We start from the raw sequence: 26,372 nt of genomic DNA, 5'->3' as shown, positions 1-26,372 counted from the left end.
TTGAGATCGTGGGTCCTCCACCCGCAGGATCTTCCTATTCCTATGGCGAGGGGCAGGCACTGGAAGGAAAGGGGGGGGGGGGAGAAGGGGATTTTCCTTCAGGTCATACCACCTTCGAAAACTGTGCAGAGTGTTTATGCCTAATTTGGACCTCCGAAGAGAGTAGGGGCGGGAGAGGGGAGGGTGGGTATCGGTTTAATATGTTGAAAAATCATCTGGAAACCGATCTCGTCCCACCATCAAATTTTCCGGGACGAGACGACGAGGGGGCAGAAAGCTTCAAAGCAGTCTTAGACTCTGTGCCCTGAACGAACCTCCAGGGACCGGACCCGCCGAATCCAAACGCGTCCTTGGACACTAACCCGGCGGGTGCATCTCTGCTCCCTAACATCGGGCGAGCCGGTCCCCAACGCCCAGCGACGCCTCCGAATCCCGGGCTGGGCGCCTTGGGGGCGAGCTCTGTCTCTAACTTGGGGTGCGCCCCATCAGGGCCCCGCAGCTGGGGCGGAGCCTTGGGTGGGATTGGAGGGAGGGAGGGAGCCCGGGGATGGGGGCGCGCGGTCAGCAGGAGAAGGCGACCGGGAAGAGGGGACAGAGCTTCCTCCTGTCGCCTCGGGCTGACCTCTTCGGAAGTCCTGCGGGACGCGAAGCGCGATGACCCACTCGGGGTCTCTCCTTCGCCTCCCCTCCCCCACACGCCTCCTGGTCTCCGCCACCAGTTACTGTGGAAAGAGCTCCGAGGCTGCCCCCGCGCCCGCCCGCCCGCCCGCCCGCCCGCTCCTCCCCACCCCGGCTGGCGCCGAGAGCCCGCGGCCCCAGGCCGTGGTCCGCTGCGGCCGGAGCTCTGGAAGGCGGGTGGGCCCGGCACGCAGGGCTGGAGCCCCGGGAGGGAGGGGCGGCGAGAGCAACGCCCCCTCCTCCGCCCCCCTCCCCGCCCAAAGACAGAGATCTCATTGGGAGCCCCCTCACCCCCTCCCCGACTCCGGGTAGATGGTCCGCGCCCTCACCCAAGTCCCCAGGTGTCAGCTTCTAAACACCGCCCCAACGGCCGGCGGATCCCAGACCCACCTTCCCCTTCAGTTTCCCTCCTCCAAGGAGGGGGCGCCGGGGTCTCAGAGACCCCCGCGTGGCTCCTGGCTAGGTCCACTTCCTTCAGGGCACGGAGGTGGGGGCGTGGATGCCCCAGGGAAACGCTGGGCGGGGCTGCATGGGCCCTGCTCTGCAAGCCTCCAGGCGTCCACCCTTTAGGCTCCCCGCTCCCTCCGCCCCCAATTTCTATTTCGAAGAAGGCCTTTGTGGTGGTGCCCTGTGGTGGACACTCCAAGCAGCCTCTAGCAGCCTCACAGTTAGCTGCAGAGGAGTCCTGCGCCCCCTAGGACCCTATTTGGGGCCTAGGTTGAGGTGTCCTCCAACTTCCAACTTCACCAGCTCACCTCTCCCTGGGACCCTGCATTTCTGCCCAAACACAGGGCAGAGGCCAGTGTCTAGAAACTGCTTTTTGTCTCTTGTTGACTGGTGGGCTCTTCCCCACGCGTGCTCTCACTTTCTTCTGGTCTTGACCCACAGACATTCTGCACTTCCTTACACTTGGATGAGGGCAGGGCCTCCTCGAGGTGGGGAGAAAGGGGTGTCTCCCATGTCTTTTCAAATAATCTGCTCCTTTCTGAAGTGCCTTACAAAAATACACAGTCTCCAACGGAAGTTTAAGCCGCTTTGTTTTCCCACAGGGCCTAGGCTAGTGCTGGTGCGTTTAGCACTCAGGCAGCAAACGTGGCAAGAACCACGGAATAAATGACCTGACGCTCTACGTTGAGGGATTTAGTTGGTGTCATCAGAAACCAGCTCATCCTATGACTCCGAAGTCTGACGCTTTGCTCAATTCAATTGAGATATCCATAAATAAATGGTCTTGATAACCAGCAGTTTTGATGTCGCTTCTTCTAGGGACTCTCCCCTAAAGAGTGGGTGGGCGTGTGGGGGAATCCTCAAGACTTGTTCAAAAATATTTCCTTGAACTTCCTTATGTGTCTGAAGTAAAAATCTGATTTAGACTTTGGAGTCTGCCAGGCCTTCTGCGGATGTCCTCCCTGTTTTTCTTTCTTTAACAACCCTTTGATGTTACCTGGAAAGTGCTCACTTCCAGAAGCCTTCTGAGGAAAGTTCCTATCCTGTAGCAAGAAACATTTGTTCAGACAGAAATGAAGCGATCTCCCGCTTCTTTACAATTAAAGTTTTGCCAGCCCTAATCTGCTTTTATCTTATGTTTCCTTGCGTGTCACTCAGCAGTTCCCGTTCTTTGCATAACGTTTGCTTTAAAGTACTTTGAGAACTTGGTAAGCAGGATAGGAATTTAGGGTTTTGAGGCTCTGCGCGGGATGCCATCATGGATTGGATGCACACTCTACTAAGCAGCAGGTCCGTAACCTTGACACTCGTTTTCTAAATATTTACTTCCACTTTCATTGACTGTCAAATAGTGAAGATAGATAGTCAATGAAATAATAATCAGGAGATTAATTTGAAGGGTCCTAATTACTAATCAAATATATATTAATATGAGTATTACAAAGTTCCTGAGCGACCCAAATGAGAACTTTTTCTACCCTCTGGGAACTTAGAATCCAGTTGAGCATCAATAATGTAAATATCAATTGATAGAGACATCTACCAAGCAATGTTCATAGAAGACACATTCATTAATGTATTGCCTCATATTAATTTACAGTCACATTATTCTTTTAGCAGATATATGATACTGATGAGAAGTAAAGAAAGAACTCATTAGGAAAACTTTCACAGAGTTAATGAATTGTCCTTTTTATATTAGATATGTAATGACAAAGTCACGCTATTGGCATTTAATGGAATAATGGTGACATAAATGGAGAATGGGAAAGGTGTTTTGAGAGGGAGTTTAGTTGTAATCTGTAATAACTTTTCAAAGCCTTGTAACGGAGTTTGTATTCGATAGTAGGTATGATGGATCTATGAGCAGAAGATAGAATTAAATTGAGATTATTCTTTTTTAATGAATGTGCTAGCTGCTGAGCATCAGGAAAAGAGGGATACAGAGCTAGATCTGATGTAGCTTTGGGATGTGATACGGGTAGGGAATGGCTACAGATAGGGCCAATATTCGGTCCGTTTTTTCCCTAAATTTTGTACATTGAAAGGAACACCAGGGTCAGTCTTAAATAAATAGTCAGAGTATCAATGGAAATGTTACAGCCTCTTAAACTTCATTATTGGTAGTGTTTGTTAGGGGATGTTAGGTAACTAACTTCAAGACATTTTCATTGCCAGTTATTTTTTTTTCTTTAGCTATTTACCTATTATATAGTTGTGCTATATCTTGGCTTGGGTAGTTTTGTTCCTCTAGAGTCTTTTGGTGGTGTCTGGGGATGTGTTTTAGCTGTAATAACCATGGGAGGAATTAGAAGCAGATACTAAGTGGAGACTAAGAATATATATTGCTTAGTATCGTACAATGGACAGGGATGACTCCCCCCTCCCCTTAAGACAAACACACATACATAGCATTATTCGGTCAAAGTTTCTGCATTGTCAAGGTTGAGAAGCCCTGAATTATGGGAGTAAAGCACAAACTCTACCTAGTTCACGAATCCCAGAACCCGACTTCTATTAAGTGATTATTTTTAGTAGAGATATGTTTTTACCTGTTTAATAAGACAAGTGTGCCTCTGAAAATTGCAGTGTTTCTGCACAGCCCTGAAGCTTTAGATATAGGAAATTCAGAGGAGTACCTGCTTGGATTTCTACTTTGTATAAAATGGAGTTAGAAATCGTCCTTAAGGATTTGTCACTTAATGTGATGTATTAAATTAATAAAATGTGCCTTTGGAGTTGCTTAGCAACTTATGGAAAGCTTGCATTTTAGAAGTTCATTTGTTTGTTTAAAACCAGGGTAGGTTGCATATTATTAGCTACATTACATAAATCAACAAAGAAAAGTACACTGAAAATGGAGTAAGATGTTTCAACACATCTTCTGCTCTCCGTGTCTGGCAATTAAAACACTAATTGTCTGGTAGAATTCCATCAAGGATTCGACAAATGTTATTTATGTAGGAAACTTCCACATCATTTTGAGTGTGTAAGAGAACCAACGGGGGAAAATGAAGCAAGTTTGTCATAAAGTCTGCGTTTATCTTAACCTTTCTTCTTCAAAAATCTTATCTACTAAGGACTTTTATCAGACACTAATTATACTCTTTCTGAAAAGAATTTCTCCAACACCCTTCAGTGCCTGTACCCTTTAATCATATCTCATTACATCTCCCTAATCCATATCTTTTTCACATTGCCAGGATTCATTAACAGTTTTAAAAGGCAATCTTGGACACTATCATTCCTTGTAATTGAAATGAAAATAATGCCAATAATATTTTATTTTTATAATGTGATGAATCATTTAAATTTGGTCTGAAACCATTTCTTCTTTAAATATTAATGAGAAATTAACTTTCAAACATGCACTAAGCTAGCAGGAATTGTGAGATGTGTCTGAAAACCCTGAAGCACCTTTTCGAAGGAGAAGTTATTTTTATAAGCTGTTTTAGCAGTGTATCATCAGTCACTTTGAAGGGAAGTGATCCTTGATTAACAGTTGGCTGATATTGTGCTTTCACAGATGTGTGGCAGCAACACAGGTGCTACCTGTAAAACAGGACAGGTAATTCACAGGATGGAAGCAGTTCCTTTTTCTGAGTGCATGTAAAAGCTTGACAAAGCCTTCATGCTTGTGTGCAAGGGGGCTTCGAAAAGTTTGTGGAAGATTCCACTACCTTTTAATGCCTTCCCTCCCCCCCCACTCCCGCTGTGAACATTTAGAAGCACCCTCTCCTATAGGCACCATGGTTCCCAGGATTTTAAGGAAAAGCTTGTAAGGATTGTTAGTATTTTATACCTCTTTAAAATTATTATTAAATAGAAGCCTTAGCTGATGATTTTGAAGTGAGATTAAGCATTCTGAACATTTGCCTTGAAAGGTTTTGTGGAGAATATGTCCGTGTCGAAGAGTGCTGTTTCAGCCTGGTGGGGTATTAGGTTATACCAAATCAAATTCCCTGCCATCAAGTCAATTCGGATTCATGGCCACCTGAGAGGGTAGGGCAGAACTTCCCGGGTAGGTTTCCGAGGTGGCAATTATGTACCAGAGCAGAAAGCCTCATCTTTCTCCTGGTATTAAGCTCTAGTGGTTGGAAAAAGCACTAGCCAGAAGTCATTGTCCCAAAGTTCAGCTTACAAACAAGGACACAATAAGGGTGGGAATGCAATAGAATTTCCTCTTATCTTTGTTTCTCCTACCCTCCCCCTTTATTAGTTTTGCCAGGTAGTAATTATTTATTGAAAATGATTTATTAGACAGTCGTTTCTATTTTTCTGTGGAATGTATGTTCTTTCCTTCGAGAATTTTGGTTTTTTTCCTGATTTCTCCTTAGTTATATAATTTCATTTGTTGTTGACTAGAGGAAATTATTAAGCATACTCCATTGAAACCATCTGATAGCTAGTACATTTGGTTCTGTCTTTTGTAGCTCCACCATTGCTAAGAATTTACTGAATTGCTAAGAATTTACTGAATAGAGTGAGATAGTTAGAATTTTAGAGTCAGTAAGCATTTTTCTTTAAAAAAAATTCACCTAACTTAAACAAAACAAAACAAAACACTAACTTCGCTATCCATGTTAGTGGGGAGAGCCTTTGGGCATGCTCAGTTGTACACAAGTTCTTCATATGTGTCCTTCCTTACTTTTCTCAAATAGCTCAAACTACATCCTCAAGTCCTCAGACGGAACCCAATTTCATGATACTGGGCATTGCTTACTCAAATGGACCCGCCCCCCGGACCCCCAGTTTAGTATCAATTAAATTGATTTGACTAATAAAAATACCTTCAAAAACTTAACAGCATCTGATAATGCCACAAGAATTTAAACACAGGTAAAACCTTCATGTCCTTCATATTCTTTAAAAAGTGGCTACGCTTGAAACCTAATTTGTCCCTTTCATAAGCGATCCCATTGTTTCTGATTATCTGCTTCCTTGTTTTATCTTGTCACTTTCAGGGGTTCTTCGCCGGTCAGTACCATAAAATCTGATGGCTTCATCATCCACTGCGTATCAAAGGCTAGCTACTCATCTTGGTGTTGTTATGGACCAGTGGTTTCCAACGATGAGTTCTCCGACTCAGAGAAACGTATCTGGATTCAGGCAGAAGGACATTTGGGAAGGAGAGAAGTCCCCTTTCGTGATCATAATGCGTCTCCAGAGAAAGTTGCGTCAGCATTCGTCCTATGTTTTTGAAACTTCTCTTGGCACGGTCTTCCAGACACTAGTTAGACCAGAGTTCAGCCAGATCGACTCAGCATCTTGAATTCTTGGTCTTCTTCCCACCCTCTGGTTACACAGATAAAGAAGAGATAATAATAAATGAATAAAAATGGTTCGTTTCTGTCTGACTGAATCATTCCAGTCCCGAAGCTCCCTGGTGGGTTAATTAGTCTTATTATTGCATTTAGTATCTCCCACACATTTGTTTGGGGTAAAGGGTGCCGAGTTGGCGTTTGCCTCGTTGGAGAAGAGCACTAGAACTGGGACCGTGCTCTTTGCTCCTGACATCTACGGCACTGTGGCACCACACCACTCCAACAAGCTCGGAGTTTTCATCGATGGGTGGATCTGGCAAAGCACCATCTTTCCCTGTCCTTGTATGTTAGCTTCGATGTATACCGGGTCTCCCAGAGCCGAGGGTGGCATTTGGTTCTGTTTTAAAGAGACATGATGCCTTTTCTGGGGAGCATACGAAGGACATCACCCCTTCCATCAAGAGGCATGCTAGGTAATTCGCTGAAGCCTCTGGGCATATGCCTTCCCTCTCGCAGAAAGACCTAAAGAGCCCAGCTGCCATTATTTAGCCTCATTTATATTTTCAGAAGTAGGCCGGATCACTCAGTGTATCCTTTCAGTCCTTAGTTGTGTTAGTTCATCGAGGTCACCATGCGAGAGGTGTCAGCAAGAACTTTGATGACAGGATCACAAGATGAGATTGCCCTTGAAAGTTAAACTTCAGAGCGACATCAACTAGATCAATATAAAGGTTTGCAGTTACTCACGAAGAACACATTAACTCTTGTGCGGCAAGACTTGACTTCAACTAATCGGAAGCATTGGCATGGCCATGGAAAGAATACCAGCCATGGAAAGTCCGAATCAATGTAAGCAAAGCCTTTCCAAATATGGTTCGAAGAAGGGGTGTACTTCCGTGCCAATACCCAGACTGTTCCAACCATGAGTGAATATCAGGCTATTTAAACTTGAAGCTTTTAGACATCCCCTTCATTAAAATGCCTCTCGTCTGAATTCGTGCTTCCAAACAATATTCTGATTATTATTTGGCTTCCTATGTAGCTCTGCTTGTAGGACATATACAAATCATATGATGCTCAATGATACTTTTGATAAAGATAGTTGTTTTTTAGTGAGCCATTATGATCTCTCAGACATTCACAGATGTCTTTGACGTTTTAAAATTAATGCTACTATTCATCATAAATGATATACTGACTTTCGGGTCAACAAAGCAGCAGTACCCTAGAGGAATGTGTGGAGTGCAGATTGTACCAGGTGACTCTGTCAGAGGGAGTGACACTCACAGGACTGTTGATACATGTTTTGTGCAGTATTTAAAAGAAATTTATTATTTTTTATTTTTAAAACCCCTATGGTTAGTTATAGCAACAAAAATCCAGCCTGCATGTATGAACATGCTTACGAGGTTAAATCACAAATCATTTACATTTTGAACCTTGTCAATTCTGATTCATACCGACCCAAGTGCAGGATAGAACTGTCCCCGTGACTTTCTGAGCCTGTGACTCCTGACGAAGGTAAAAATCCTCCCTTTTCTTCTGCGGAGCAGCTCATGGTTTCCAACTCCAGACCTCGAGGGTAGCAACCCTACACCTAAGGACTGCGCCACAGAGCTCAAGCCTAAGAACAGCTGCGAGGATGACCCAGAAGCAGGCAGGATTTTGTCCTGCTGTACAAGGGGCCCTATGAGCTGGAACCAAGTTGGAGACACCTAACAACAATACATTCTGCTCAGTGAAGTCACTATTACCCAACTGCAATGACAGCCACACATGTGACTGTTTTTGTTGCTGCTTATAATTTGATGGCTGCTGATTGAGTCAAAAGTTCTGATGTCTTCACTATAATATTGTGGTAGTATTTGTGAACCTATATCAATGAGCTTTTCAGAATGAAGTAATTAACGGAAATGGAGAAGAACAGGCTTCCCTTCAGTTACGAATAATGTAATTGCTAATGACATAATAGAACGATTAGTTAGATTTATTTAACGAAGAAGCAACAGGCAATTGTTTACAAAACAATTTTGTTGACAGTATTCATATCAGAAATATGGCATTTAAGCAATGCACAACTATAGTTAACACACACGCTGTGGTTAAAATGGATACTAAAAAGCACTGAGAATTCTGCATGGTTTCGTGTGGAATGGAAGTGCCTGGGAGGGAAGGGACAGTAGCCCGAGTGGGTGCACAACACTAGTGACTCTAGTGCACCCCAACATTGATTTCTTTACTGTGTATCTATCTATCGTCAAAACAGGGATCGACTTTTTGTATATTGCTAAAAATCAGGTTCTAAGGCTTTCAGTTTGAGAGTCAGATATGATAGCATATTTACCAAGGTTGGTCCTTATTGTTCTCCCATCCCATGGCAGACCAAATGCACATACAGCCACATCAGTTTATTTGTGGGCAGGAGAGTATTTGGAGTAAATGAGCGACTAGCTCACCCACTGCTGTCTAGTTGATTTGGACACATCACAACCCGGTAGGACAGAGTTGAACTGTTCCATATGGTCTCTGAGACTGTCAGTCTTTACAGGAACAAACAGCTCATCTTTCTCCCTGGGACCATCTGGTGAGTTTGAACTGCTAGCCCCATAATTTGCAGTCCCATTATGTAATCCACTACTTCAACAGCGTTCCTTGAAGCGAATTACCATGGTTCAAATAATAATTTGTTGGCGCCAAATATTACCCACAATACATAACAGTAGAACTCATTGCCATTGAGTCTATTCGAATTCACTGGGACCCTACAGGGCAGAGTAGAACTGCCTCTGTGGGTTTCTGAAGCTGTACACCTTTATAGGAACAGAAATCCTTATCTTTCTCTGGAGCACTTGGTGGGCTTAAATGACCGGCCTTGGAGTTAGCGCTCCATGCATAACCTACTCTTCTACCGAGGCTGTCCTTATACTTTAAAAGCCTAACCATGAAGTCACGAAGACTTTGTGAGTCCTAAATTCACTTATTAACTATGAGCTCAGCTGCAATTTTATAGGCACACATTTTCTCTATACAGTAAATATACTATTATATATTTTCCTCTTTACTTAGACATAGAGGTCTTTATATAAGTGGCATACTAAATAAATGAGGGACTCACCTCAGCTGTGTGCCCAGAGTGCGTTAAGCTATAACTGAATATAATGCTTTAAGGTAGAGGGTCAGATAAAAAGAGGAAGACATTCAATGTGGTACCTTGATAGAGTGTCTGCCGTGGGCTCAAAGGTAATACTTGTGAGGCCTGTGCCCGACCGCGCAGTGCGTTCTTCTGTCACACGGAGGACTGGAACCAAATCAAGAGCTCCTCCCAGCAGCAGCAGCAGCAATTCATTAAGCATTGACTAAGATTAATAATCATATTAACATAAGAAGACCAATAGGATTGGGAAAGAAGGCTCTGACAGACAATAACTGAAGGGACGCTGTTTCCAAGAACAATTCCTACCCTAACATGTAGGGCCCAGATGGTATTCATTTTGGCCTTCCTCTGAATTTCCAGATTTTATCTCTATCCCTTGTAATTCTTTATTGTTCATAATATTTGAGGAAGAGATAAGTTAATGAGGAATCATCTTCCAGTTTGTTCACATTCTCAGTGCTTAATAGAATAGGAACGTCTTACCCGCTCACATTCCTAAGTGGCTCAGAATGGAGCGTGTGGGTAGGGCTTTGCTCCAAGAGGCCTGCTCATTTATTCAAAGAGCCAGGAGGGGCTCTGCCATCTTGTCAGGCCTTGAAATTCTCAACTGTATTCTCTGAAGTAGATAAAGAGGAAAGCAATAGTATTGAGACTGAAGTATAAACTTTTGTTCCATTAGCCCAAAGTCAGTCACATGACTCAATCAAATGACAAGGGAGACTTGAGAAGGACTTTTAGCTGCTTAGAAATAGGAAGCCCCTTTGTTGGCCACTGGACATCCCCTTACAGAAGGGTCTTGGGGAGGAGAGGAGCCAGTCGGTGCGATGTAGCAATGATGGAAAATACAACTTTCCTCTAGTTCCTGAATGCTTCCACCCCCACCCCCCACGATCATGATCCCAATTCTACCTTGCAAGTCTGGCTAGAACAGAGGGTGTACACTGGTACAGATAAGAACTGGAAACATAGGGAATCCAGGGTGGATGATCCCTTCATGACCAGTGGTGTGAGTGGCAACACTGGGACGGTGGGTTGGAAAGGGGGAACTGATTACAAGGATCTACATGTGACCTCCTCCCTGGAGTATGGACAGCAGAAAAGTGGGTGAAGGGAGACGTTGGACAGGGCAAGGTATGACAAAATAATAATTTATAAATTATCAAGGGTTCATGAGGGAGAGAGAGGAAAAAATGAGGAGCTGATGCCAGGGGCTTAAGTGGAGAGCAAATGTTTTGAAGTTATGAGGCAATGAATGTACATGTGCTTTACACAATTGATGTATGTATGGATTGTGATAAGAGTTGTATGAGCCCCTAATAAAATGATTTAAAAAAAAAAAGAAATGGGTTTGCCGAATGCATAGCATTACCTCTGCTGTACCAACAAGCCAAACACTGCTACTAACAAAACTCAATCATATGATTCTTTCCAAATTTTTATTAATTAAAGTTGGTAAGGAGCTTTCGCATACGAAATATTTTTTGCCTGACATTTTATAGGTGAAAGAGGAGGCTTTCTACTTCCGTAAAGAGTTACAGTATTGGAAACTCACAGGAGTGGTTGTACTCTGTCCTAGGGGGTCTCTAGGAGAGGAGTCAGCATCAACTCGATGGCAGGGAGCCCCACAAAGGAGTCCTCATGGTCTAGTGGGTTACCAACAAATTGGACTACTGACGATCAGCTCAGCAGTGGACACCACCCGCTGCTCCTCCAGGGAAAGCTGAGGCTTTCTGCTTCCGTCAAGGGTTAGTCTAGGAAGCCCACTTGAGTCTGAAAGGTCTCTTTGTCCCAGATTCCCTGTGTTGCAAGATCTTATCTGTACCACTGTACATGCTCTGGTCTAACTGGATTTGTAAGGTAGAACTGGGGTCATGATAGTGGGGGCAGGAAGCATTAAAGAACTAGAGGAAGGTTGTATGCTTCATCGGTGCTATACTGCACCCTGAATGGCTCATCTCTTCCTTGTGACCCTTCTGTGAAGGGATGTCCAATTGTCTACAGATGGGCTTTGGTTCTCCACTTCTGCCCTCTCCTTCATTCACATTGATTTTGTGTTCTGGGTCTTCGATGCCTGTTAGTTGTCCCCATCGACATCTCTTGATCACACAGGCTGGTGTGCTTCCTCCATGGACCATTAATGAGAATATCGATACCAGGATGGTAGGGGGAAGGTGGGGGTGAGCGGGGCGAAAGGGGGAACCGATCACAATGATTGACATATAACCCCCACCCCCCAGGGGGATGAACAACAGAAAAGTGGGTGAAGGGAAACAGCAGTCAGTGTAAGACATGAAAAAAAAAAAGATAAATTATTAAGGTTTCATGAGGAAGAGAGGGTGGGGGAGGGAGGGAAAAATGAGGAGCTGATGCCAAGGGTTCAAGTAGAAAGAAAATGTTTTGAAAATGATGATGGCAGCCTTTGTACAAACATGCTTGACCAAATGGATGGATGGATGGATTGTGATAAGCGCTGTCAGAGCCCCCAATTAAATGATTACAAAAGAAGAAAGAAAGGACACCCACAGGAGCCTTTCTACCCTGTCCTAGAAGGTTGCTATGAGGTAGGGCCCGACTGAGAGCAGTGAACTGCACCTTGCAGTAGGCAAACCTTTACCAAGAGGGACTGGATTTTTCCCAGGTGTCTCAGCACCTTTCGATACACGCTCTATTCGGATTTTCTGGGTAACTTTTGTTTAAGTAACATTCGGATTCTCTGGGTAACTTTTGTTTAAGTAACACTTTGTTACTTAACTTTTGTTTAAGTAACACTTCGTTTCTACTTAACGCTGGCATATGCGAAAGATTATGTCCTCAAATAAGCGTTTTCCTTACTTTTATCATCTTGTGTCATTATCTCAACATTCTTTTATTGTACTTGTTATTGAGAGCAAAATTTGAGATTTAGAATGGAAATTAACTTTGAAGTAAACAGATTTGCTTTGTTAGAATGAAGTATCAAAGTCAATGCTTTTTGTTTCATCCTTTTAAAGTTAACGGCTATTTCTATATGATTATAATATTCTAAAGAAGTGAATTGACAGCCTTAGCCTTAAGATTTTTTTTCCTATGAGGAATTGCTGTGATTGTAAGCTTTATATATAGTGTAAACTTTGCTATGATATTCCAAAATGTGACTTTTCTAAAATTCCATTCTACTGATAGATTACTTTCCTTGTATTAAAATCTGTTCAGCCTTATAGATTCTTAGGGATTCTCCAAAAGACAGAATGTTAATATTTTAATGATAGTATTGCCTTACTAATCTAGCTTAAGAAATAGATAAAAGTTTCTTGTTTATCTTGCAGTTTACTCAACAAATTTCAAAGGATAACAACTAGCACCCACTGCTCTCATTGTAGTTATATCAAGAATCTGATATTGGCTGTGTAAAACTATTTCAATATAACGCTATTACTATATTTCCAATATATTGATAATATCTTAGAAGACAACAATATTTAATTATTTTCTTATAATGGATATGCAGATATAAAATTGTATTGTTTTTTGATACCTTTTATTAGAAATCAAGCCATTCCACATTGTCATACTCATCATTCTTAAATGACCATTTCTGCTGTTAAGTGAAGTTAAAGATGGGAATTTTTTAATGTGATTATATGTTCATACACTTCATGCTGTTGTTAATGTCTAGTATGTGAATTAGTAATTTTTGCTAATTATACATTTGTTGTTTTCCAACTGCATTTTTATTACTTTTAACACTTTTTCATATAATTAGCTGTATGCAAATTGAAATTCAGAAAGTTCAAAATAATAACGTTATAATCTTGGTTTCTGTGCAAGCCTAGGCAATTTTAGACTTTACTAAACAAATATAGAAAAATTAATATTCAAAAATATATGTCATTAATTGGAAATGCTTACTATTTATTTGACCAATTTCATGAAAGTGTTTGCAAATCCACTTTTAAAAAGTAGAATGTGACATGTTTACAGTTTCATGAAGTAGAACTGTATTAAGTGTGTAGTCATACAAGAATTACTTTTTATATTTAATCAATAATTATTTGTATTTAATAATTTTGCATTTAGAACATCTGTCGTCTTCTCTCTTTGCATTATCTATCTTTGCATGCCACTTTTAGTGGTTGTTGTTTATTATATCCTTACTTTTCTTAATGAATTTGGGTAATTTTAATCTTTATACTACCATCCTAAGTTTTTCATATTCACCTACTCTGATGAATGAGAACGTTTTCAAAGTTTCTAAGTTTTCAGTCTACTTGGTCATGCAATTTTTGAATATTTATTTAAAGGTTGTTACCTTGAGTGCTACATCTTCTGTAAGCAATGTCATATAATGTATTAAGTATTAAAATGGTTTAAGTGCTTTATACTTTCCCCCCTTTTCCCCATAACTTAAGTTGGTATTGCAAATCCTACATCCCGATTACTAGATTTTTATTTTATAGAACATACACATTTTGGCGTAAAGATTTAAGCATATTTGACAAAAGTCCTATAGTAGTTAAGTAGAAACTGTTTGGCATTTGAAGTTTGTGTAATGTAAATGCTAATTAAAATTCGTTGGCAAATCATTTAAGATTTTATGTAAGTTGACTTCAAGACATTTTCTTCTAAAACAGTTGTTACATTTCCCCATGTTTCCTGCATGGTGGATTTTGTATTTAGCATCTGACATGTTTTCTCAACTACTGGTTTATAATGAAAACATGTAGGTACTCGAGGGAATGTGTTAAAAGCAAAAATTTTATGATCCTTGAAAGGTAAATGACAGCACAGAAATTGCCACATCTGGATCAGAAATGTTTCATCTGTTTACCTAACTAAACAAACACAAATAAAGATAATTGGGATCCTAACAATGCATGTTTTAAAAAGCAGGGTATGTCTCATTAGGTCAGAACCCAATTTTTAATTTTTCTCTGTTACTGCAAAATAGGAAAAGTGGATTGACCTCCAGTATCCAGTATCTTCTGGTGATTAATGCAAAATATTATTTCACAGCTTGAAATTGAAAGATACGATTAATCTTTCCATTTAAAATGGCCACATGTTCAGAGATCAATGTACATATGCACATAAATGTAACAATACAACTTTTGATGCCTAATTTTGCAGCTGCATTTACCTAATCATATTTCCTTTTCTGTTCGGCTACGGTTAATATGTTTCAGATTTGCTAACCGGTAGCTTTGAAAGTTAGTCAGATGCACTTAAAAGTAAAACAAATTCTTCAGTATAATTACAATTGCTTATATTTAAAACAAGTGTTCAGCCTCCTAGTAAACCATTAATTGACTTTTAAGTATAACTTTGTCTGACAATTAGTAATTTGAAGAAGAAATATAAATGTGAACTAATATTTTCTGTATCACATTAATTTATTTCAAAAGAAACCATCTTTAATATTATGACGACAGGAACTTAAGATATTTTGTTTACATTTGATCATATGTCTTGATTTTGAATTAGTATAATCATACCTTTGGGCTGAGTTGAAAATGTTTTCTTTAAATTCTAGTCACATGATTTGCTATTAAATTGATATAATCACACTCTCTTGTTCAGTTAGGAGTAAAGTAGTTGTTTAATTAAACATGCCATTTGTTTATAATGTAGTGTTTCAGAAACACTAGTTCAAAAGATAGGATGAGGATTTATATCAAACGTTTCAATCTGACAAGTAAATTGCATTTCTCCCACCATAATGAGGTAAGCAAAAAAACTAGCAGTGACAAAAGACATTTTCTTATTAATCAGAGATATGATATGCATCAACTGACAAAATGAAATATTCTATTTTTAAGATTAAGACAAAACAGATAAAACCACCAAGATAAAGATTTTCAATATTGACTTAATATTTCAAAAGTTACATTAAGGTTGCCATTAATTTTATTAGTTAATTCAGGATGAAAAAGAGCAGGGTGGGCTCTGGTATGAACAGTAAGGGAAAAGTGAAATATTTGTTTTTGTGTTTATATATGAAAAACTATGCTTTAGGAAATACTATAATCAAGAATAAGAATTACAAAATGTCTTCCATATCTAAAGCAGAGTGAAGAGGATTATGCATATTTTTATAGTTTGCATGTCAATAAATGATCTACTGTAATTTCTCTCTTATACAGAGGTTTTCCCAAGACTTTTAAAAACTAGTAATGATAGTCTCCTAATTTTTAAGTATCTGCAGTGAACAAATAGCACAATAAAAGAGAGTATATTTCAAGGAATATTTATGTTACTCAATTTACATAGACGTTTGCATAATCTAAGATTCATTGGAACTAAAATACCTGTTTCATATGTTGACGACTTAATGTATATTACCTTTTGGTAAAAAAAAATCTGATTTTGATTTACAATTGAAGTTAAAAGCATTCTATAGGAAAAATAAAAGATTGCTAAAAGTTATGCATGAAGTTGAAGTTTATGAGAATACGTAAATTGATGCTATTGTGTCATTAAACAAACAATCAAGCCTTTCTGGACCTCATTCAAAGTTCAACTATCACGAGTCTGTTAAATATGTTTTTCAGAAACGCTGAAATATTGCCTATTTATTCAATACATTACAAGGTGGATGCAAGCACTTCAGTCTCTGATTCATTCTCCCTGTTAGGTTTTAAATGATTGTAATCGGCATGTTGATATTAGTTAATGCTAACTAATATTAATACGGACTAGTTTATGCCAGACACATTGCATACATTTACTATTTGCAAGGATTTGGTGCCCACTCACATAGTTTTGCTTATAATATATTTGCATTTTAGTGTGCAAATTAGAATTAGGAATGAAAGCAAATTTAGACTTTAATATTATGGTTAAATTTTAGGTTATAGTATTATAACTTAATCTTTTATAATTAAGTTAATGAAAAAGGAGGCCAGCATGTGGTAAAAACCAATCTGGCCTTATTTCATTTTGGCAGTTATATTTTTTTCTCCCCTCAGTGAACCACAAAGAAAGAAGATGGGTATGATTTTTTACAGGGGTGAAATAGGTTGTCTGTCAGTTGGGTTTAGGCGACAGTTTGTCTGCAAGCCGTAAGATGATCTGCTGAGCGCCAGAGGAAAGCAGGCAGGATTCCTGGCTTGCAAGAATAGATATTGATCTACCTTAGCCACCTAAACAATGCCTCACCTGTTTGCCTTGTCCATACCTTATTTTACGCAGTCTAATGCTTGTTTTGTTTGACTTTTCTTTTATTTCTCTGGATCTGAGCTTTGATACACTTTGGGGAGTACATAAACACTGTGTTGTACTTGCACATCACCGTACTTCTGAGTCCTTTGGTGGCTTAAGACCACCCCTCCCTCTTGAATAGCTCTGTTATTGAAAATTATGAACCAGAGCTAAATTACTAGGCCACATACAGCAGTGGTTGATCCAGCAGCCTAGTGTCCAATAACACTGAATGTGAGATGCTGCTAATTACTGCCCTGTGGACCTTGTTTAACATTTCTTAAATTTCATCCACGAAAGGGCTTTATAATTATTAATTCTTTTCTCCCCGGTAGATAGTTGAAAGATAAGTTACTATAGTATTTAGAATTCTATTCACTTATTTTGGAGCACAAATATGTACTGCCTCAAGCACTAATGAAATACAAAACTACATTCAGCTTCCCAGTAAACTATAATATAAATATTTTACCAGCACTTATTATTAGTTTGCCATTTCCTGCTGACAGCTATTCCAACTTTGCCAGCAGGCACTGGGTTTCACAATTGTATTATGTTTTGAACAAATAACGACAAACAAAAATACTCTCAAAATAAATGAACAAGATCTTCTGGGGGGGGGGAATCTCTCCCAATGTTAAATGAATATTTCTTTCAAACTCTGACATGCAATATTATTTAATTTGCATATTGCACATTTCACTTTTACTGAAAAACAATTAAGTTAACGAGGAACTAAATTATATGGACTCTTAGGGATTTAACATTATTGTTTAATTTTAAGTTTTTTTTTGTTTTTTTAAATAAACTTTCTGATGTTTCAGAGCAGTTCACATGACTGTAAGTGTGTTGATAACAAAAGATTCTGGTTATAATGAGCAGTGATCAAAAGCAACTTTTTCTGGAAGAATAGGGGATCCCTATTTTCAAAGAGTACCCTACAACTTAGCAATTGAAGAGATTTAAAGGTGTCTATATCTAGGCTTTAGAATGATATTTCTTTTAAACTTTTCTACACAGAGAAAAACCTTTATGTCTATAAATACCCGATGAATTTGATTTGCAGAGAAAATAACAAAAACAAAAGCAATCACGTGGATGACCTTATCCTACCTTAACCCTGCTCCTCTTGTTCATTTCCTTGACCTTGTGTCACCACTAATGGCCACCACTCAAGTAATCAAAATTTTGAATAGCCCACTTTCCAAACATCATCTTCTATGCTTGTAATTCTTTTCCTCTAGTATCCCATGTCCAACAAACCTTCAGTCCATTTATCCAACCACTGTTTCACTGTCCACCATCGCCCTCCCCACCCACTGTGTCCTCACATGAAACCTATATCTATTTATACTCCCTCTCCTGCAAGCACCAGTCACTCTTCTGGTGCCTCTCGTTTCATCGTGCTCAGCTACATAAAGTAAGTCCCTAATGTTCTCTGCAGCTGTCCACTTGAAATGGAATGCAGGTAGCAAAAGATATGAAGCTTTGATGACTTACCTAACCCAACATTTAGGATCAATTACTTCAATCACGTTTATATGCTACCTGTAAATCATACTAAGTTTTCCCTGGTCCATTCACTCAGACTTAGGTGATAACTTTAAGCCTTCTCTCCTCCAGTCTCTGTCCTAATTGCTATTCGAAACTCTTCATCGCCATTTCTCACTTTACTATGAAAATGGAAGCAAACCCACAAGATTTTCTATAAGTTCCTACCTTGACACCTACCAACTATATGAGCATATGAGTTAATTTGACTTTACTACTGTGTTCCTATGTAGGAAAGTACCACAGACTGCCAAAAGTGCAAACAAATCTCTCTTGGAGGAGTACAGCCAGAACACTCCCTAGAGGCAAAGTTGGAGAGACTTCGTCTCACATCTTTGAACACATTTTCAGAAAAGACCAGCCCTGGAAAAGGACATCATGCTTGGTAAAGAAGGGGGGCAGTGAAAAAGAGGAAGCCCTTCTACAAGATGAATTGACACAGGGGCTGTGATAATGTCCTCAAACATAAGAACCGTGGTGAGGCTGGCACAGAACTGGGCAGATTCCCTCTGTTGTACTTGGGGTTGCTGTGTATCAGAACCGACTCCATGGCATGGAGCCACACAACAGCCCGATGCGCCCTCCCCAAACAGATCAGCTCTCTACTCTTGTAATCAATTGTATTCCTTTTACCTACCTTGAGACATGCATTCAGCCATTCGCTCCTTTCTTCCCTGCACCGCCAAAATTGTCTTCTCTATTGAATTGTTACTCTGGTTATTCCCTGGCAATGTACTGCTGCAACCGTTGCAGAATGACCTTCAGGAACATTTAGCTTGTGCGCGATATTGTTACATCGGTTGAACAGACTGTGGAGTCCCCAGAGGTTCCGGTTAGATTCAGAAGAGGACACGAAACAAGGGATATCGTTGCTTTTCAAAGTAGAGAATACCAGAAAGATGTTTACTTGTGCTTTATTCACTATGCTAAAACACTTAACTGTGTGGACCATTATAAATTAAGGGATAACCTTGAAGAATGGGAATTCCAGAACACTTGACCGTGCTCATGCCGAACTGGTGCATGGCTCAAGAGGCAGGTGTGAAAACAGAATAAGGGAATGTGGTACGGTTTCATATCAGGAAAGATGTGTGGCAGTGTTGTTTCCTCTCGCCATATTTATTCAATCTGGATGCTGAGCACACCATCAGAGAATTTCTTGGCTTAGAGGAAGAAGAAGTGGCATCAGGAACAGAGAAAATTTTATTAACACTAGGATATGTGGATGACACAACTTGCTTACTTAAATTGAAGAAGATTTGAGACCCTTGCTGAGAAGATCATGGATTGTAGCCTTCAGTGTGGAATGTGACCCAACGTACTGAAGACCGAAATCTTCACTACTGAACCAGTAGATAATATCATAAGTAGAGAAAAGGTCGAAGTTCTCAAGGATTTTGTCTTGCTTGACTCCACAATCAATGCTCATGTACATTGCAGCCAGGTATTAAAAGATGTATTAGGCAAGGTTCTTTAGAGGAACAAAACCAGGACATTTATGGCCATATATAGAAAGGTTATGCATCAAGAAGGAATAAAATGGCCAATCCACACAGCCATAGAGAGGGCACTGCTCAACTCACTTTTGTGGAAAAGTTAATATACTGAAGGACCTTCAATTCACTTAGGCTGCCAGTCCAAGGTCAAAGAAGCAGACAGCAGAGTTTTCCCTCAGCCAAGACAGGTAGGGTGGGGCAGCAACATTCAGTAACACCAGGAGCTTAAGGAAGCAGGTCCTAATGGGATCTTGAATTCAAGCAAACTCATACACAAGGTAACGCGATCCTCCAGCCTCAAATTCAAGTGGTGTACACACTGACTCCGAGAAGCAGGTCTTGAATAAGCCTCAAGCTTTAGTGACGGGATCCTTGGGTTGGCTAGACCGACAGGTAGTGCAGCACACAGTTGAGGCAAAGAACTAACTCAAGCAGCAGCACACTGGCCTGATCACCAGGGAGGAAGAGAGACGGGTTGCTGTCTGTGAAAAATATTTATCTAGGTCACCCTCCAATAAAACTTTGACCCGATTAAACTCTGCCCACATAGTTCTATGGAGGCTGTGTTAAACAGGGTTCTCTAGAGAAACAAAACCAGAATGTTAATAATTTTATATATATTTATACAGATAGATAGGTATATAACGTAAGAAATAAACAATTAAATTAAAAAGCAGTACAAATGGCTCAATGCAACTCACTCCTGTGAGACAACTGTGAGACACTGGAAGTCCTTCAAGTGTTGAGGGCCACCAGGTAGTCCTCTGTAGAACAATTCAGACTCTCTGGGCACAGGCAGCAAACAGCAGGGCAAGTCACCAACAGTCAGTTAGATGACAGGGTCCTACAGTCCTCAGCTCAAGTGATGTAAATTCCAATGGTGTGGCAAAGCAGGTCTTGAAGGAACCTCAAATTACAGTGACACAGTCCACGGGTTAGGTGTCCCACAGGTAGTGTAGTTTGCAAATTGAGGCACAGAACAAGCAAGGCAGCCACATACTGATCCGGTGATCAAAGTGCAAGAGACAAGAAAGGTGAGGCTCGCAAAGTCATTTCTCTCTCCGCCTTTCAATTAATCCCACATGTGTTTATCGGCCAGGTTGGCACAATAACCTAACTATCTCAGAGGCCTAGTTGGCACAACAAACCTGTCATGGATGTGTTGCATTAGTTAAATCTGCTGCCAAGACCTCATTAGAGTGTTGAAAAGCAAGGGTTTTACTTTGACTCAGGTATGTTTGATCCAAGCCATGGTATTTTCATCTGCCTCATATACATATGAAATTTGGACATGAAATAGGGAAGACCATCGGAAAATCACTGCATTTGAATTATGGTGCTGGAGAGAGACATTGATGCTGAAAGGACAAACTGATCTGTCTTGGAAGAAGTAAAGCCAGAGTGCTCCTGAGAGGCAAGGATGGCAAGACTTTGTCTTATACACTTTGGACATGGTGTCAGGGGAGACCAGTCACTGGAGAAGGACATCATGCTTGGTAAAATGGAGGACCCTCAAAGACACAGCGAAGTGCAATAATGGGCTCTGGCGTGGGGATGATTGTGAGGATGGCGCAGGCTGTGCTCTGCTTTTTCTCGGTGCCGAGCGTCGTCATGGTGCTGGACCACCTTGGGCACCTGACAATAGCAATAAAGGGACTCTTCACATTAGCGCACGAGCATGCATTTTTTCTTGCATTGTTAAGAAAATCTTCCTTTTAACTCCGCCTTCCTTCTGTCCCATCTTCCTTGTTCCTCTTCCCTCCTTTCCTTTACAACAAAATTCCTTGAAGATATGTCTAAACATGCTGCTTCCAATATCTTTCCCTCCTGCTCTTTCTCAAACCCATTCCTACCAGATTTTCAGCAATAGAACTTCTCTCAATGGCTTTTTATCAAAGTCATCAATGGGGTTTTGGTGTACAATGGTCAATTTTGGGCCTTATCTTCCTTGACGGCCTTAACATTTGATAAAACCAGTCACTCTTTCTCAGGGACACTTGTTTAGCTTGATTTAGGAGAACAAACTGTTTTTACTGTTTTTGTTTGTCATCCCTCTGGTTGCTGCATCTTGTATTTAAAAAAGAAAAATTCCTTCTCATCTCCTTCATTTCTAAATGTATAGTGCCCCTAGGTTCAGTACTCATACCAATTTTATTTCATCAAACTCATTTTCAAAACTTGAATTCCCACTGATATGCCGCTGAGTCCCAAATTAAATCAATTACAGAATAATTTATTTTCTTTATTATTATTAAAAGATCCTTTTATTGGGAGCTCTTACAGCAGTATAATTTCTAAATCCCATGATTTAGCAACTGTTCACAGACATCTCCACTTTTATATGTAATAGGTATCTTACATTCAACATATCCAAAATTAAACTTTTGGCATTTTCCCACAAAATGCTCTTTACCCAGATTTTTTTCCTCAGAGAAAGCAACTACAGTTAATTCTCCTTATTATGGTTGTATCCTATAAAGTAACCACAAACACTGAATTAGTGAGTACTTTGCCATTGTCCTTACTTCAGTGTTCGGTTCCTGTGAGCCTCTGGTCACAATAAGAGAGATTCAGGAGAGGACGTGGTGTGATATCAGATGGATCTTGGTTGAAAATATCAGAAAGATATCTACTCTTGTTTGCTGACTTTGCAAAGGCATTCAGCTGTGAGGATCATGACAAATTATAGATCACATTTATGTAATTGGGAATTCCAAACAATTCATTGATGTTCAAATGGACCAAGGGAATACTGCATGGTTTAAAATCTAGGCAACTCCCTATTGATGATATCCCGCTGTAATCATTGTTGAGTTAGCCTCAGCAAAATTTTTGTTGCTTGTGATATTAATGATGTTGTTGGATAATTGCCACATTCTGCTAAAAACGTGGATCTCTTCATTGTCTTCACCTGGAAGCTCCACGGCTGGGCAGTCCCACCAGGGTTGTAGGCTGGGCTGCTAACTGCCGGTCAGCAGTCTGTAACCATCAGCTGCTGTGCCAGAGAAAGACAAGAATTTCTGCCATAGACAGAGCTACAACCTTGGAAACCCAACGGGGCAGCTCTACTCTGTTCGATAGGGTAACCTGTGGATTGGAATCGTAGTGGGTTTGTCTTGGTCCCAAGAACTCGACTTTTAACTTATTGAAGGCAATGTTTTATTTTAGTATTGTATACATCCAAATAATTAAATTACCAAAATAGGACAGACATTTAGTGAGGATCTCCTGTACTCGGGAAGAGCAGTAGTGGTTCAGTCAGCGATAGAATCCCCACTTTCTATTTGCAGCGCATAAAAGTGCAGCCGACGCCCATCTGTTAGTGGAAATGTGCATGTTGCACAGGTTTCTGAGGAGCTTCTAGCCCAGGACAAACCAATCAGAAAAGCCACAATTTCTGTTTCTGAAACGTAGCTAATGGAAACACTCAAGATTACAGGGGTCGGATCTGCAACTGATCATGGAGATGGGGCAGAGTCTGGCAAAATTTTGTTCTACTGCACATAGAAATGCCATGGTGGGGGCTGTCTTGATGCCGGTTAATAATAACAGAAACTCAGTGTGCTAGGTACTTTCCCCTCCAGGATTAGAACTTAAATCGTAACTGTCACGACAAAGGAGCTGGGGCTGTGTTTGCTTTGCTCACTTCTATATCCCTAGTGTCTACTGCATAATATGTACTTAAAATATGAGTGGTAAATATAGGCAATGCTATATAGTGAAATTAACAATTCATATAGCCCATCGGTTATTAATAGTGATACTACCAATAAAATTGTCTTATACCCTAGGAGGATGATTTATAATGTTCTGTACTATAAAATGAAAGTGATGTGTCTAAAATGACAGAGAAATATATACATCATAGATATATGAATGGATATTGGGAGTATACTGATTTCTAGCCCCAATCTAAAACCAATTTGTTCTTATAACATGACCTTATGCCCTACTCACCCTCATGAAGAGATCATTAAGATATTGGTGCTATAGCAAAGTGTGATAAGGAAACTAGATGGTGCCCAGCTATCAGAAAGTATAATGTCTGGGATCTTAAAGGCTTCTCTTAAAACAAGCATCCATCATAGTGAGGCATCAACTAAGTCTGCATGGAAGAAGAAGACCAACATGCGGGATTCAAGGATTGTAAATAAGAAAAACCAAGTGCGGTAGTTTATTGGGTCAACTGGGTTGATAAACACATGTGGGGTTAATTGAAGGATGGAGGGATAAATGGCTCCGTGAGTCTCACCTTTCGAGTTCTCTTTTGGGTCTCTTGGCGGACGACTTTGTGGATTGGTGTTGGACATATGGGCTAATGTTGGACTTGTGGGCTTGGGCAGCACTGCATTGGGATATTTCCTTGATGTGGACTCACTTACCCTTTATATAAAAACTCTCTTATACATGAGTTTCTGAGGATTTGTTTCTCTAATGTGCCCAGACTAACATATTATGGTACCTTAGGAGCGGGGCACTGGAGACACAAATCCTAAGATGGAGAGTAGATGTTTGTTAGACCTCTCCCTCATGGTAGCTTTTCTTCTTTGTCTAGCCATAGGTCAGTCAAAGCCACACTTTACTCGGCTCTTTTCTGGGAAAAATATAGAAAATATGAAAATAGAAGTTTGTAAGTCCACTTGCTTTCAACCATTAAAATTTGATCTACAGATGGGTTCAGGCTATGCCTGCAAAGAAAGCTTTGAAAAGGTATGCCTCACCCAGTGCTTTGGAGTACTCAGGAACCAATGGTCTTTGTCAGAAACTGGAAAAAAAATCTGGAACCATGAAGAAAACTCCTCTCTAGGACTGAATGTTAAAGGGAGCCTGAGAACAGGCAAAAATGCTTGCTAGGTGCCCACCTGGATCTACTTGTTGAGTGGAAGTGGGAGAAATGCAGCAATAAAGAGATGGGTTGAGTTTGGCCACTGACACCTGTGGACTCGGTTTACAGGAAAATAGGAGAAGACGAAAGCAGGTTGATGGTCTAAAGTTCATGACATAGCATGAGGGGGCTCAGCTTGTTGAGTATTGGTGAGAGAGAGCCCATGCTCTAAAGGCAAGGTGACCAATGAGCATCCTGTGGAGGCTGAAGGAGGCAGCCCACACTGAGGTGACCAGAACCCGACCAGATGGAGATTTTTGAGCTTGTGAACTGGTGTATATTGTTGCCAAATTTATGGATGGCCTGTCCAGATTTGATTTTTCTTATGGATGCAGATTTCACAAGGTTCCAACTGGAATGAGATTCTTCATGTCAGAAAATTATCATCTCATCAGAGCACTGGGTTGATGTAAGTGGGCAGTATATAAATTGAATACCCAAAATTGGGGGAAAGGCATGAAGTGGTTGGCTGACAAACTTTCATTGGAGGGGGAACATTTTCACAGGCTGATAAGATTAATGTGTAGGTGTTACTTAATTGCAATTGTGAAGCTAAAGAATTATGTTCATGTGCCAATTTGGCAAGGGGTGGATTGAGTTAGTTTATTGTGCCAACCTGGCGGATTAACACATGTGGGGTTAATTGAAGGGCGGAGGGATAAATGACTCGGTGAACCTCACCTTTCAAGTTATCGGGTCTCTTGGAGGAGGACTTTGTGGACTGGTGTCGGACATATGGGCTAATGTTGGACTTGTGGGCTTGGGCAGCACTGGGTTGGGATATTTCCTTGATGTGCACTTACTGTTTATATAAAACTCTCTCTTACACATGAGTTTCTGTGGCTCTGTTTCTCTAACGTACCCAGACTCACACACCAAGTTTAAAGAAGGGAACAGTATCAGAGTTTAAATTCTGAACACCCAGTTTGCAAAGACTATGGATGACATTGGAAGTCAAAATCCATTTGCAGGATTCCCCATACGGACTAAACCTCCAGTGAATTCCTTCTAACTAGAGTCCAGGGCCATGTGTAGCATAAGACAGAGAACATTATAACGTTGATTATGGAAGATGTAGTTAAATTGTAACACCTATCACTTAATCTCTCTTTGACCCATTTTAAAGTTGTGTCAGTGTTTAATTTCTTCTTGCTTTTCGATTGAGGCTTTTCTCTGTTATGCCATTGTTGTTGGTTTTTGTTGTTTATTTGTTTGTGCTTTGTTTTGATTTTCTGTATATGAATCCAAGGATAGATAAATATATAGAGAAGCTAATTGGATTAATAATTACCTAGGACCATGGCAAGGAATCTTGTGGGGAAGTGGAGAGCTAACAAAAATGAGCATAAGAAAGAAGATGTTCTGAAATTGATTTTGGTGATAATTGCCTAACTCTTCTTAACATGATAGAACTATTAAATTGTATGATATGTGCATTATATGCTAAAAACCATGAAAACGAATGTGTGTAAATACATATACCCATCATTGCTTCCTGCTATTTAGAATTGTGAGACTCAAGAGGATCTCAATAAAGATATTCTTGTAACAAAGAGTAAACATATGACACGCATCTAGGTCTGTGGCATTTTCCTTTCCAAAAATATTTGATTTTTTTCTATATTCTTCCATTTAAACGTCTGAGAATATGAATCACGAAAGAGCTGTGCTTCCCTACGACATTTGGAAACTAGCCAATTTGCAAAAGATTGGTCAAATTG

The 26,372-nt window shown here is 40.3% G+C and overlaps 1 pseudogene; it reads left to right on the top strand.

Annotated features, from left to right (window-relative positions):
* Positions 1-654: 654 nt before the first annotated feature.
* LOC142426617 (transmembrane protein 106B pseudogene) overlaps positions 655-26,372 on the top strand; it is a 42,504-nt pseudogene continuing 16,786 nt past the window's right edge.

The sequence above is a fragment of the Tenrec ecaudatus genome, chromosome 14, assembly GCF_050624435.1.
Source record: "Tenrec ecaudatus isolate mTenEca1 chromosome 14, mTenEca1.hap1, whole genome shotgun sequence".
Classification (NCBI taxonomy): domain Eukaryota; kingdom Metazoa; phylum Chordata; class Mammalia; order Afrosoricida; family Tenrecidae; genus Tenrec; species Tenrec ecaudatus.
Note: the sequence above shows the minus strand (reverse complement) of the source record. Positions and strands in the feature narration are given on the sequence as shown.